This window comes from Topomyia yanbarensis, chromosome 3 (genome assembly GCF_030247195.1).
Source record: "Topomyia yanbarensis strain Yona2022 chromosome 3, ASM3024719v1, whole genome shotgun sequence".
Classification (NCBI taxonomy): Eukaryota; Metazoa; Arthropoda; class Insecta; order Diptera; family Culicidae; genus Topomyia; species Topomyia yanbarensis.
In genome coordinates, this window is record NC_080672.1 from 411,913,587 (window position 1) to 411,926,870 (window position 13,284).

The window sequence follows — 13,284 nt, forward strand, 5'->3', positions numbered from 1 at the left end:
TCACTTTCCTGGGTCGGGTTGCGAAAGACGAGAATTCGACAGGTCAGAATTGTGATGGACTCCGTCCTAACAGGACTTGTGAGGCATCACAGAAACTGCTCTATCAGATTTTCACACCATCCCTACTTAAATCAACAACACCTTCGAACCCTATAAATCTCCCGGCCTGAAAACATTCTTCCAATATTTCTTCTTAATTCGGCAGGCATAATTCTTCCGGATTTACTAAACATGTTGAAATCCAGTCTTATGCTTGGGTATACACCTACAAACTGGACAGAAGTTAGGGTAATATTTATTCCAAAAACAGGTAAAAAGACTTGACACTATCTAAGGCCCAACACTTCTGAAACTGAAGGAAAACTGCTGGACCACTATATTCGAACGGAGCACTTATCGAAAGATCCTCTAAACAAGTACCAGTTTGCATATTAATGTACGGAAACAGCCCTACATACCTTAGTTACACTTATTGAGAAAACTCTCGATTTCAAGGAAATAGCAATTTGCGCTTTACTTGACGTTGAGGGTGCTTTTGAGAATACGTCCTACATATCTATTCACAAATTCCCTGGAAAAAAGAGGATTGGAAAAATTGATAGGAGACTGGATCCTTGCAATGCTCAAGAGTCGAGAGATCACAGCAACGTTGAGAGACACGAAAGCAACTATAACACACAATAGAGGCTGCTCTGGTCGCTAGTGGTGGACGATCTTCTCAATGATCTGACTGAAATGGGTTTCGAGATTGTTGGATACGCAGATGACAATACTAAGCTGATACTGTACTAAGCGATCGGATTCAATTAGCCCTGAACTTCATCATGACATGGTGTTTCAAAACGGGACTCAACTTGAATCCTGCAAAAACGAAATCCTTGAAGAAATTCTGCAAGGGTAACTGTGAAAGGATGTAAGTAAAGTAACTCAAGTCAAGATCGGTTCGCGTCTTCGGTATAAGTAACAGTTGTGAGTATATCAGTAACACAGCAAAGGTCAGTCAACGGAACGGAAAATAACGATAGAACAACATGAACTCGGAGAAAATCGAGATATTGTCTAGAGAAATTTCACCGCAGTCATTTAGTTCTCTGTGCCAGAGTGGCTGAGAACTAAATGGCAGACGGAAACGTGAATCGGTATCGGGAGAAATTCAGCCGCCGGGAAACTCTCAGCACCAGCTATTAGATTATTAGGGACGAGTATTGCTAAGAAGGATTAGAAACCCTGTGAAGATGGCTGTAAAGAGATGTAAGTCGTTATCGGTCCGCATCTCAGCAGGTTAGTCAAATAAAAATACAGTGTCAATGGACAAAACATGAACGATTAATTCAAAACAAAAAAAGCAATAGCACTATCCCTCCTGAAGTAATATTTAACGGTGGCCCGCAAGGATGAAGATTGGGAGGAACAAGAGGTTTAGGTTTAGTCGGTAGGCTTACTACAAACCACCATAGTAAGAATCCGATACTACCATGAATCAGCAGACGGTGGTGTCTGATCAAGATTGCCTCAATTTGTTGAGCCAAGTCGACACAAGACTTAGCCCTCCGGGACTCGAAAAAAATCTCCAACGTTTGAGGGTTTCTATACCTGTTTAATATAAAAAAATGAAAAAAAATCAAAACCCCTCCCTTGAGCATTCCCTGCGCGCGGGCCTGGGCCAAATACTGAACTATTCTTCTGTTTAATTATTTGACTATTGCAGTAAAAACTGTGGGCTTTAGAAATGAAAATGTTAAAAAATCGGTTTTCCCACACGAATTCCTCTACAAATTTCAAATGTACAAATTTTGTACCGATATTTGGAATCCTAAATGAAACCAAAAAAAAAACGACCATTTTGCCAACCCTTAATTTTCAATCTATTCTTTTTCCATTTTATTCATTTTTTCAGTTCAAACATTTTATTATGTTTCTTTATTTTATTAATCATGTTAATTCTGTTCCGACACTCCTTTTATTCATTTCATACAATGTGTTGATTTAACTGAACGTAATTTATTTTTTAAATGTCATTTTTTAAATATTTTCTTATTTTTCATGTTTCATGCTGGACTGATTTGATTTATTTATTTCATTAATCGAGTTTATATTATTCATTCTACTCTTTTTATGAATATGTTTTTTTTTTACTTTTTTATTTCATTTGTTTTATTGCATTTCTATAATTTGTTCAATTTATTTGAGTTTTTATTCCTGCAGAACTCAAAACTTGGCAAAAGTTCTAGCGCGCGGTTGGCCCCCGCCAAGGGCGCCAGCCTCGGAGGAGCGCTAAAATTGTTACCGTTGTTTTTAATTTTTGTGAGAATAAATCATGAAATAAGTCAAGATAATGTGCCATTTCCAAATGAACTGAACACTGAAAATGAAGAAAATGTAAATACCAAAGGGTTGCAAAACTAATGCAGTTTTTGCTCGAGGAGAAACCGAGTCAGGTTCTAATTCCAACTGCTGTTTTAACTGACTGATCTTTACATGAAGGTCATGAAAATGATACTATTCCAAAACAGCATAATGATTCGTCGTGGTGAGTGACGTAGCTCTTTTTAGTTTTTCTGCAAGAGTGCTCAGCTCGTCTTTAAAAGGAACGCTTTAGATTTTTAGGACTCTAGATCATATGGACTCTCTCATAATAGGCATGCCTATTTTTCAGCATTGTCAATGCAAGAGTCATCCATTCACTTCTCGGTACAACAGCCGAACAGGCAGGCGATTCTTGTCGAAGAGGACGTAATTAAACGCCAGTTTGAAGGAACACACACAGTAGATCCACGCACAATTTCGAATCGGCGACCCCACCTTCGATCTAAACTTTATAAGCGGGTATTTAGACGCAGTAGTCCTTCATACAAACCTTGTCGTCACTAAAGTCATTTGCTTGCTTCAGACAGAATATCACAATTTTGAACTTATCTGCACGACCTTTCGGGATATCTGTCATTTTTGAAAATGTCTGCGTACGGCTAGTATTGGCAAATGCTTTTGCGGTCACCACCTTAGGAGAGCGAAGCCATTTCCATGTGTACACGAAATCATTGTTCGAGAGTCGAACTAAAAAGATTGACAACGTGAACACCAAAGGGCGCGTGAGACTTCGCCAAGGGCACCAGAAGGTCACGCTACGGCTCTGCTTGCCACTTCTACTTCTCCGATCTGTATATTTCACAATCTTGCTCTCATTTGCGTACTACGGCTCTAGATTCCCAGAACGTTTCCCTTCTTACTAATGTCGAGCTAACTGAATATCGTCGAAAAATAACTAAAAGCATGTATTACGTTTAAACTATGTCCACTGAATTTTATTTTTTGTTACCCTTGTAAAAACATCAAAAATATATATTTTTACGAGCAAAATCAGTAGTTTTTTTTTTTAATTTTTATGCCTAAAAACTCATTTTTGCATTCATCGTAGTAACGCAAAATGGGAGTAATATTAATCAATTCTTGAATTGGGTCGTGTAACATGTTATCAATTCTAAAAAATATGAGAATGAACGAAATTACAGAGTATTGGATCAAACCAAATTTGTGTGATGTCAGTTACAGAACTGCATGTGCAATTTAAATGTTCCTTACTATTGGGCAAAAAAGTGGATGGACAAAGCAAGCGCCTATGCTAATGGTTCAAATTTGTTCGTGGATTTTTTCGTTTCCTCTATTCTTCCCCAAAACTGTTCACGTGGTATCTGGACGGCCGCTTATTCGTGTTTCGGGTTCTCCTTTTCAGTAATTGACACAAACTGGAAGCCCGTTAAATAAACTCAAACCAACATCAAAGTGGTGCCAGCTGGGATCTAAAAAAGTCTAATCTTCTGTAAGCCTAAAAACGGGCTGGTCCGAGTGATGTATTGGTAGTAAGCACAGAACTTCATAACAAGTTCGCTAGTTCGACCGTGCCGTGGCTTAATTTAAAAGCAATCAAATGTCAAGATATAATGTTAATGTTAATGTCATGTTAATCATGTTGATTTAGTCTGTCGAAGAAACAAGAAAGCGATGAGCAAATCTGTAGAAAATTTAGATTAGATCGTAAGTAACATTAAGAGCCTCTCTTTGTTTACTTTCTCTTTCGATTATTACGACGTCACTATAACACTTTTCACTAATTTTCTAGTACATATCGAAAGCCGACTGGTTTTATTAGAATATTATATAAAGACTGGAGAAGTTAATGTTAAAACGTAATTAACTGAAGTGCAAGAGTCTAAAGAGAATTTCATTGTTACTTGCGGCCTAATTTAAATTTTCTCCAGAAACTCATTACTACCGTTACCCCTAGACCCTACAAGCGAATCACATTCCGTACTTTGGCCAAAAAGTCGGCCCAACCAACGAACCACGGCAGTACTTCTGAATCCGTACTGTAGGTAAAAGGAAGCAACCAGTAGAAATTGTTCCAAAATTCATCACCTCGGCCACGTTATTGTCCTGTTTTTACGGTTTAGCAGATTATTGCAAAGCACATCTGATTGATGCTATTCCTCTTTTTACCCATTTCAGATTGTTCACGACATAACGACGAAGATCGGTGCAAGTTGGTGAATCCCCGGTTGCACATTGTTGCCCTCAACCTAGGGCGGGGGCCGCGATTCTGAAGCGCTTATTCGCAAGTAGTGTTCGCTTCGTAGCATTGTTTTGGTAAGTACCAACCATAATTTCGTGGAAATTTCCTTTCGAGCTGATATCCCGTGTGCTGTACGTGAACACAAATCACGTAGGGGAATTGTGGGAAAAACCGACACTGTGGGTAAAACCGACACCCCACAACTTTTCCTAGAAATCAAATTTTTATTCATTTCATAATGATACAATATTATTAGTACGTTTATTTAGAGCATTTGAAGAAAAATTGGATTTACGTTAGTGCGCCGAATGTTATAAAACTTAACAAAACATTCGACAGCAGCGTTCATACTCGTCTGGATGTAAAATTGGTTGGTAGATTTTAAGGTTTTAACCAAACGAAAGCTTTTCAAATCACCCCATTTTTCAGTACCTATTATTATCGGCCTGTCCTATGATCAACTAGGTGCATTGAAGACGAGTTTGAAAAATTCAATATTTTTAATCGCTTTTATAAAAAAATGTGCGCTGTTGGGGTAAAACCGACACCCTATGGTTAGGGTAAAACCGACACCCTGTTAAGATGGTTGTGTATAGTTGCGATTCATTTCAAAATACTGGGGATCTTTGTGACACTTCAATTAGCCTATTAGAACACTATAGTATTAGCAGATATACACAGAAATGCTTTTATTGTGTTTATTTCTTGTAAATCTCTTTAAAGATCAAAAATTGGAATGTTTGCTTATCTGATTCTAACGAAGCTTTTGCTATTTCTGCAAAAAGGTCATCAAACCGAATTTCTAGTGTTCTCTTGGTTTGTCATAGACGAATTTTATCACAATGTGACAATGATATTATGTATACCCCAATAGATCGTTGATGATCAGAGTCCGAAAAATCAAATCTGAAAAAGATAGTTTTACTAAGAATTGTGTGTGTGTGTGTGTGTGTGTGTCACTTATAAGTGAATGAATCCAATTAGCAGAACGTAGAACGTTTGCAAATCTTCTCTTACGAAATAAAATGACACTGGAGGTTGCAATGATGTGCGCAAGGATTATTTGGAAATACTCATATCAATAAATAATCCTATAGCATAAAATACTTTTATTTATAGTACTACGCTTTCGAACTTTCTTCCCCTCACTACATGATGAAGCAATAAAAAGCACATATTTGCATCATACATACTCACACTTTATTAATCACGCATATATCTCATTTTTAATAAAGATAATGATTTCAATAAAGTGGAGAGAAAATAAATTAAAGGGGGTGTCGATCTTACCCCTATGGGGTGTCGGTTTTACCCGCAGTGCCTACAAAAAGTCACTTTGTTTTCCATGTTTTTCAACCAATAATTTTTAATGAAATTAATTTTTTGAAGCGCTGAAAAAATTAAGTCTTGTTAAGAATTTTCTCAAGAAGAATTCTGCATAAAAATTATAATTTTATTGGTTTTGTGGCAACTTAGAAAAAGTGTTAAGCTTAAGGTGTCGGTTTTAACCATAATTCCCCTACGAAATGGAACAATGCATCTGACGGTGTGTATGGCATAAAGAAGTTCTATTTTTAGATAAAACTTGGTATACGATTTAACGCTTGATGTCATCGTCCAAGTTAATCAAAAGTTGATGCGGACAGTTCTCGAAACTGGTGAACGTAGCACGCAATACGGTTCTAGGAAATTTTGTATGAACCTAAATTGAAATTTATGAACTTTAACATTATGTAATTACGGTAACTCATAACATGCCCACGCAATGAAATTAGTAATTAATTGAATATGAATAAAATAAATGGTTAAGGCAATTTTTACGAGATGTAGCCGATTCTCTAACCAAAATCTTCGCTGTGCGGCAATAATCCGTTCAACTTCCCAACGGGGTAAGAAAACAGCACCAGCCGATCGGCTGCATGAACAAGATGGCCGCTGCTGAATGTGCGATGATGTAGGCAGCAGACGGCTGCACACATGTCTACATTTACGGGGACCTGAACTGCGCTCTGGTCGTCGTTATCGATTTTTCAGCATTGCCTCATGCTTTGAGAGACGTGGGCTACGCTCACCGATGGATATTTCGACCGATACGCCAAACCTGCGGTGCCGTGATGATCTTTATCACTAGCGGTGTCACTACTAATCTTTAATGCAGAGGTATTATTTTTACCTGGTGGGATACTTTTTAGTGGTATGGAAATTTTCCACAAAAATGTGTCATTTCTTTTTGTATGGTATATTATGTACATAAAGCGGAACCCACGAATCGGGCTTGTTATATAGTTTGATTTAAATTTAAAGACTTGTTTAAAAAGTTTGGTTAATTATAAACTGCTCAAAAGCGAGCAAAAAATGGTTCTACATTAAATATGTAAAACGTTCTTTATAAGACACGCTCCACTTTTGAGGCATGACGTAATCCATCAAAAATCTCTAATATATGTATACTTATATGTTTTTCATTTGGGCGTTTCTCCGTCAATATCCAACGCACGCATTATGTCAAAAAAACGAACGAATATGTCTTTCCGTGTCTAATAGTACCGGTGCAAAAACGAAAAAATCGATAGATCATTGTCGCGTGTTACGTACGAATGAATTGTAGTAAACCACCAATACAGTAAACCATGGCCGGTGGTGGGAGGTATTTTTGGGGAGTGAATGAACATGACCTTGCCTAACGTGGATAGTGAACAGAGTTAAAAATATTCAAATTCATTGAATGAAAATTGATCATATTCAGCCACATTCATTTTCAATATTCAGTGACGCAGCTGAAAACGTCAAACGAACAAACCGCCCATTCATCCATGCACATTTTCATTCGTCTCCGATTATTACATGAAGCGACCGTGCAGCAACGAATCAAACGCATCAAAGTAGGCCCTGGAACAATGTAAGTGATGATGATTGTTGTTTCGTATGCTTTTCCGCCGTTTGAAAACATTTTCCTAGATAATTAGTTAAATGAATATATTGTACGATATTCAACTGAATGAATAATGTGGATATTTGAATGAATATTTTTTCTATTCACCGCGAGTCGCATCAGGTTCATTTTCAACCGTCAAAAAAGAGCTTCGATTATTTTTAACTCTGATAGTGAATATCCGCCACTGGGTCAGTCATCGTCCGAATCGCCGGTTATATCAGTATGTCTCATCCTTAGTACCAACCTGTTTCAGCTCGGCCACTGCGTGTGTGTGTGTGAGTGGAATTTGATTTCTGTGCTGATGCACTGTTTTTGCGAGTTGTTTGCTGATCGCATTCACATCAAGTGGGGGTGCTCAGTTAAGTATCATTTACACGATTCGTCAGTCTTCTGCCATTGGCATACCTACGTTAACGTTGGTTGCAGGCAGTTTCTGTTCTATTAACAAAGGTTGTATCATGTGAATCGCTTACGCTTGAAGCCAGGATATTTACAATTCAATGTGGGCTAAAGAGATTTTCATAAACAAATTTTTTCGCTCATTATTCCGCTGCAAATGAAAAATACACGATAGTCCGCATGGCTACCGTCCGTAGAGATGCAAGGATAATGTACAATAAATGAAAGACTTCTATATGTCGTTTAGAGTCGTAGCTTTCGTGGTTCTAAACAAGAAGCTTCTGCCATCCTTGATCCGTTTTGTACTGAACGCCATTATTTAGTTGAGAAATTTGAACATCTCAATCTAAATGAGCAAACTGATGAAAGGCCCAATAATTCCCCCGGCTTTTCTCGTGCAGTATTAAGAAGGAAGATTTCAATAAACGCATATTCTATGAGAAGGGGCAATGGCTGTGAACTGGGGTTCCCATTCAACTGGCTGACAACTTACTTTCGCTGTGCAATATTCACACATATACCTATGTACATATATACCAAGGTCATATTTGTTATTTGATAACATACGGAGAAACTGAAACTACTTTAGAAAGATGCTATCGATGAATGAGTGCCGCCGCTGTTTGATTTCTTTTGTGCTCAGTCAGAGAAGATCTAGTGGGACGGAAGTGGGCTCAATTCCATGATTTTAGCTATAGGTTATAATGCAGCGTTTCCAACAGAGCGTTTTAAGGCTGATATCAATTATTATTATTATTCAACAGGGGTACGTGTCTTTCCGCCATATGGTTCCATACGTATTTACTGGAACTTAATATTCATTCAGTGATGCATCATCATACACCGCAAATGCTGCACCGAGTTTCAATAACGTCCGGGAACCAAAAAGTGCTTAGTGAGAGAAACTATTAATGAAAACAAAAATAACTACAAACCTTTTTTCAATATTTTGTAATTTGTAATTCATTTATCAGCAGAACAAAAACTTGTCAGTTAGATAAACTTTGTATCAAGTCAAGGAAAATATTTTCTAATAATACATTAGAATAGCTCGTGGTTGTTTGGAGAATACGGTTCTAATTAGCGAGCATAGTACTTTTGAAGTTCCTTTTGTGACCCTGAATAACCATGCAAAATTTGAGAAAAGCTGGTTGCTCCCCGGCTTTCCACATCGCGTTTAAAATTTACTTTAAAGTTTACATATAAATTAGTAGGAGAAATCTCATTTTTCCCGTTTTCGGACCCGTAGAGAATCATCGAAACGTGATCAGACCATCAGGTCGCGCTCGTTTTAAATTCAGGTGTTACTGCCCGAATAGAAATGTACAGTAACAAAACCATGATTTTCACTGTGACAGTACAGTAATTTTACAATAATTTACAGTAAGTTTTAGTGTTATGCTACAATACAAAAACAATAAATTTTAACGTTTTTACAGTAAATTTCAATGTAAATTAGACTTTTACAGTGAAAAAGGTGGGTGGTTATGTATCTTAACATTAAAAAAAACCAATTTTTCTCCATACATTTTTTTCTCGAAAACAGTAAAATTTAATGTGAATGCACTGTATCAGTTTTTTGCTGAACAGTGAAATTTATTGTTACATGAAATTTTATTGTAAATCTAATGTGAGAACTTGGCATCGAACAATGGTGAAACAGTAATAACTATAATATTTATTGTTTTATGATTGTTTGTAGGGTAAATGGTATTGTAAAATTCTATCCGGGTGTGTAGTTGTAGTGAGGGCAAAAACGGTCACATGATGGCACCCTAGTACAGGTCGGCTCCACAAAGGTAGTGCAGAGGACTTCTGAGAACTATAAAAAGAAGAAAGGGGCTAGATCAGAATATTTATCGTTTTCATAAAAAGGTAGATAAGGGACATATAGGAACTTTTCTGGATATCCCGAATTGGAGCATTGAGTGGTCTACCTCGGGCCCGGATGGAATACTTTAACTGTGACCTGGAATCACAATCAGGGTGGTCAGACCTACCTATTTATCGGTAGTCCTACCGATTTTGGTCTTCCGTACCGATTCACAGACGACCAAGGCAAAACTACCGATATTTTCTTATCCCTACCGTAAACTACCGATTTTTATTGATTTTGGACACATCCTACTTAACATTCATTTTAGAGATGGATTTGGTCTGAGATCTGTGTTTTCAGTATTTTACAATTCTATGTCAACACTACGTTTTTGGGACAACAACCCGGCCTACCGATAAACCTTTTTTATGACTTTACCGATATTAAGGAATTCTATCTAGCCACCCTGGTCACAATATCCGGTGCATACCCAGGCAACGTGCTTGATGTCGTGATAACCCTCGTTATAAGCGCACAAATTGATTTCTGCGAGCTCAATACGTCGCAAATGTGCTTTCAACATATAGTGTCTGGACATAAGCCGGGACACGAATGAAATCTCGACCCACATCAATCCGCCTGAACCAAGACTTCGGCGATACTTTCGGGATAATAGAATGTAGTCATCATCCAAGTTCCCCATTGCTCCAGGATGTTTGTCAGTTGTTGAGTGTCCTTTGACGACAGACGCTGAAAAATGCATTGAAGCAAATTGGTCTTCCGTAGATGTCACCTTCTAATGCGCCCAACTTTGCTAAAGAATCGGCCTATTCATTACCCGAGATGGAGTAATGAGAAGGGACGTAAACAAAGGTAATCTAGTAAGATTTTTCAGATAACGTGCACAGGGACTTCCGTATCTTCCCCAAGAAATTGCTGGGATTGCTTTTTGCTGTCCGAAATAATGAAGGGTATACTAAATAGCAGCAAATTCTGCGATGTAAACTGAAGCAGGATCATATTGAACTTGAATGTAGCAGTGACATTGTCATTGAGGATACCGAAGTCAGTGGATCCATCGAGGTTTGATCCGTTAGTGTAGAACATTTTGTCACAGTCGACTTCTTGCATTTTTTTATAAAATATATTGGGGGTGGAGGGCTATATATGATCCAAGATTCCACGAATTTCTTCTTTCATGGATGTACCCGCCAGCACTCCGAGACTCATTGTATGGATCAGTTGCATGCAGCCCGAAGCAATACGCAAACAGCGATACTGGATTCTCTCCAGTTTAATGATGATCGGTGAAAAATGATGCTATCGAGGCGGAATAGGATCATTTCTTTTGAACAACTCTCGGATACAGGAAAGCATTGCAATTAGTCAATACGAGTTGTGCTCGAAGGTTGGTTTTGAATTGGTGAAGAGCTTCGCTTGCCACTTCACACACGTCATGTTTGGATCATAAGAGATAATGTTACCCTCAAGGAACTTGTTAAATAAATTTGCAGTGTATGGCAGATTCTTCAACAAGTTAAAGTTGATTCTGTCTAACCCCAAAGCGTCATTGTTGCATGACAAGAGAGAAAATGAGAACTCCGGTATCGAAAACGGAATTTCGTTCGCGGTATCGTGAGGGGACAAGGCGCGATATGTTTTCTGAACCGGTAAAGAGTACGGGCAGATCTTCTTAGCGAAAGCGAACATGCATCAGTTTGAATATTCTACGTTCTCTTTGGCGGGCCATGTCCCAAAGAATGCTTATCGATGTTTCTCTTGTTAACCCGTTGGCGAATCGGCGCCAATAGTTGCGTTTTTTTGGCTTTCATCAAACTCTTTATTCGCGTTTCTAGCGTCGCGCATTGTCGATAGTTAGCGGGAAACCCGTCATCCTGTAAGCCCTTATACGCAGTGGCTTTTTCCGCGTACAGGTCTAACTACTCCTTGACCCATCACGGGATGAGAGACCGTCCGTGGGTGTTTGCGCCAGTTACTGGTATGGTATGAGCTTGATTAGCGGTGTTGAGAATCAAGCCAGCGAAACACCTGCACTCTCCCTCCGGAAATGTTCTTGAGTGGATTCGGTTGCAGTTGCGTAACTCGTTCAATCAATGTTCCTTGTGAGGTCGATTACTTCAATGTCTGGTGTCGAAGGTAGGTTTATTCGGTTGCAAGAATGCCACTTTCTAATCCTCAAAAGAACGCCTCCATAAGAGTTTTCTCCGTTAAAATTCAGAGGCCAACTTCCACTCACTCTAAGCACTCACGTGCTATGGTGGCATAGGCTTTTTGAGAACCGTCGAGTATAAGTTGAAGTTTCTAGATGACATCCCAGATGAAGCGCTTCTAGCACTAAAATGTTGTCAACCAAAGGAAAGCGCCTCGAAGTTTATCCCACCGGAAGCTCCAAAAAATCGCCTGTCAAGATGACGGAATCTCCAATACCTGCGTCAGTGGTTTTAGACACAATGGAGCCGTGATTACTTGCTGAATCTGCAACCAATTACAGCCAAAATCATGGTCTTCTGCTACCATTTATCAAGCCTCCTTCTACTATCGCTAGGCAGCTTGCTGTTCAGCATTCTTCCTGTTACCCTGACGATGAGCCGCTTGTTGAATGAAAAAGTGTGTCAGTGTGCCAAAATTGACCCTTTAGTTTATACCACTCCAGAATATCTTTCGAGTAATGGTACAAAGCTAAATCCGGCCAAAAATGCCTAGGCCCATCGTGGAAGTGGAAGAAAACGCTTTTGGAGGCGTTCTTTCAAATACACCTGCCCGTCGACTGTTCCAGTTGTAACGAATGGGGTGCTCTGCTTTCCACAAGAGCTAATTGCCTGCCAAATAAAGTTTTTTTGGGCAAACTTAGACATCTTCTGCTTTTTAACTTCATCAAGTATGTCAAACTTATGACGAGCAGGGAAGCAAATGAGCTCAGGAATCCATGACAAGACAATGCGGTTGCGTCAACAACTAAGTGGGCACGTGATTTCCCTACTATAATCTACCGTTCATTGCAATTCGGCATCTTTTAGACTTTGTAAGTGTGAAGACCTTTACGTTTTTTGGTATATTTCACAAAGGTTTAGCTTAAATGCAGTTTTTTCGCTACGTCTCTCACTGAACTATTGGCATTCCTCTTGAGAGCATCGACTACCTGCTTGTGATCCTCCACACTATACGGAGATCCATTTCGGTCATGTTTCCCCTTTCTATCGACGGGGAAACATTGATCAAATTTTCTACAGTTTTTCGAATAACTTTCTTCAATTTAGGTAGATGTAACTGTTTGCATTTTTAAATAGATTGAAAACGTCCAAATTGTTGGGTAATTTATTTGGTTTTACTATAAAAATAAAATAAATTAGTTGTAAATTTTCATTCATTGTTTTCGGGTTAACTGCAAAATATGTATATCGAAATGAGAAATAACGCTTCAAATGTTGTGTAAATTGCATATATGCAGGCGATTTCATGGCCCGATATTGTGACGTCTTGAGTGAGAACAAAATTGCGTGGAAGGATACAACAGACTTTTATCGAACTTTTTCGGGAAAATAGTCG

At 38.5% G+C, this 13,284-nt stretch overlaps 1 protein-coding gene across 1 annotated transcript in view; it reads left to right on the forward strand.

Moving 5' to 3' along the window:
- LOC131688480 (mitoferrin) overlaps positions 1-13,284 on the forward strand; it is a 67,701-nt gene that overhangs the window by 6,660 nt on the left and 47,757 nt on the right. The window contains exon 2 of the mRNA XM_058972759.1: positions 4,504-4,641. The gene's annotated coding sequence lies outside the window, so the exon portion shown is untranslated. The remainder of the gene's footprint in view (positions 1-4,503; positions 4,642-13,284) is intronic.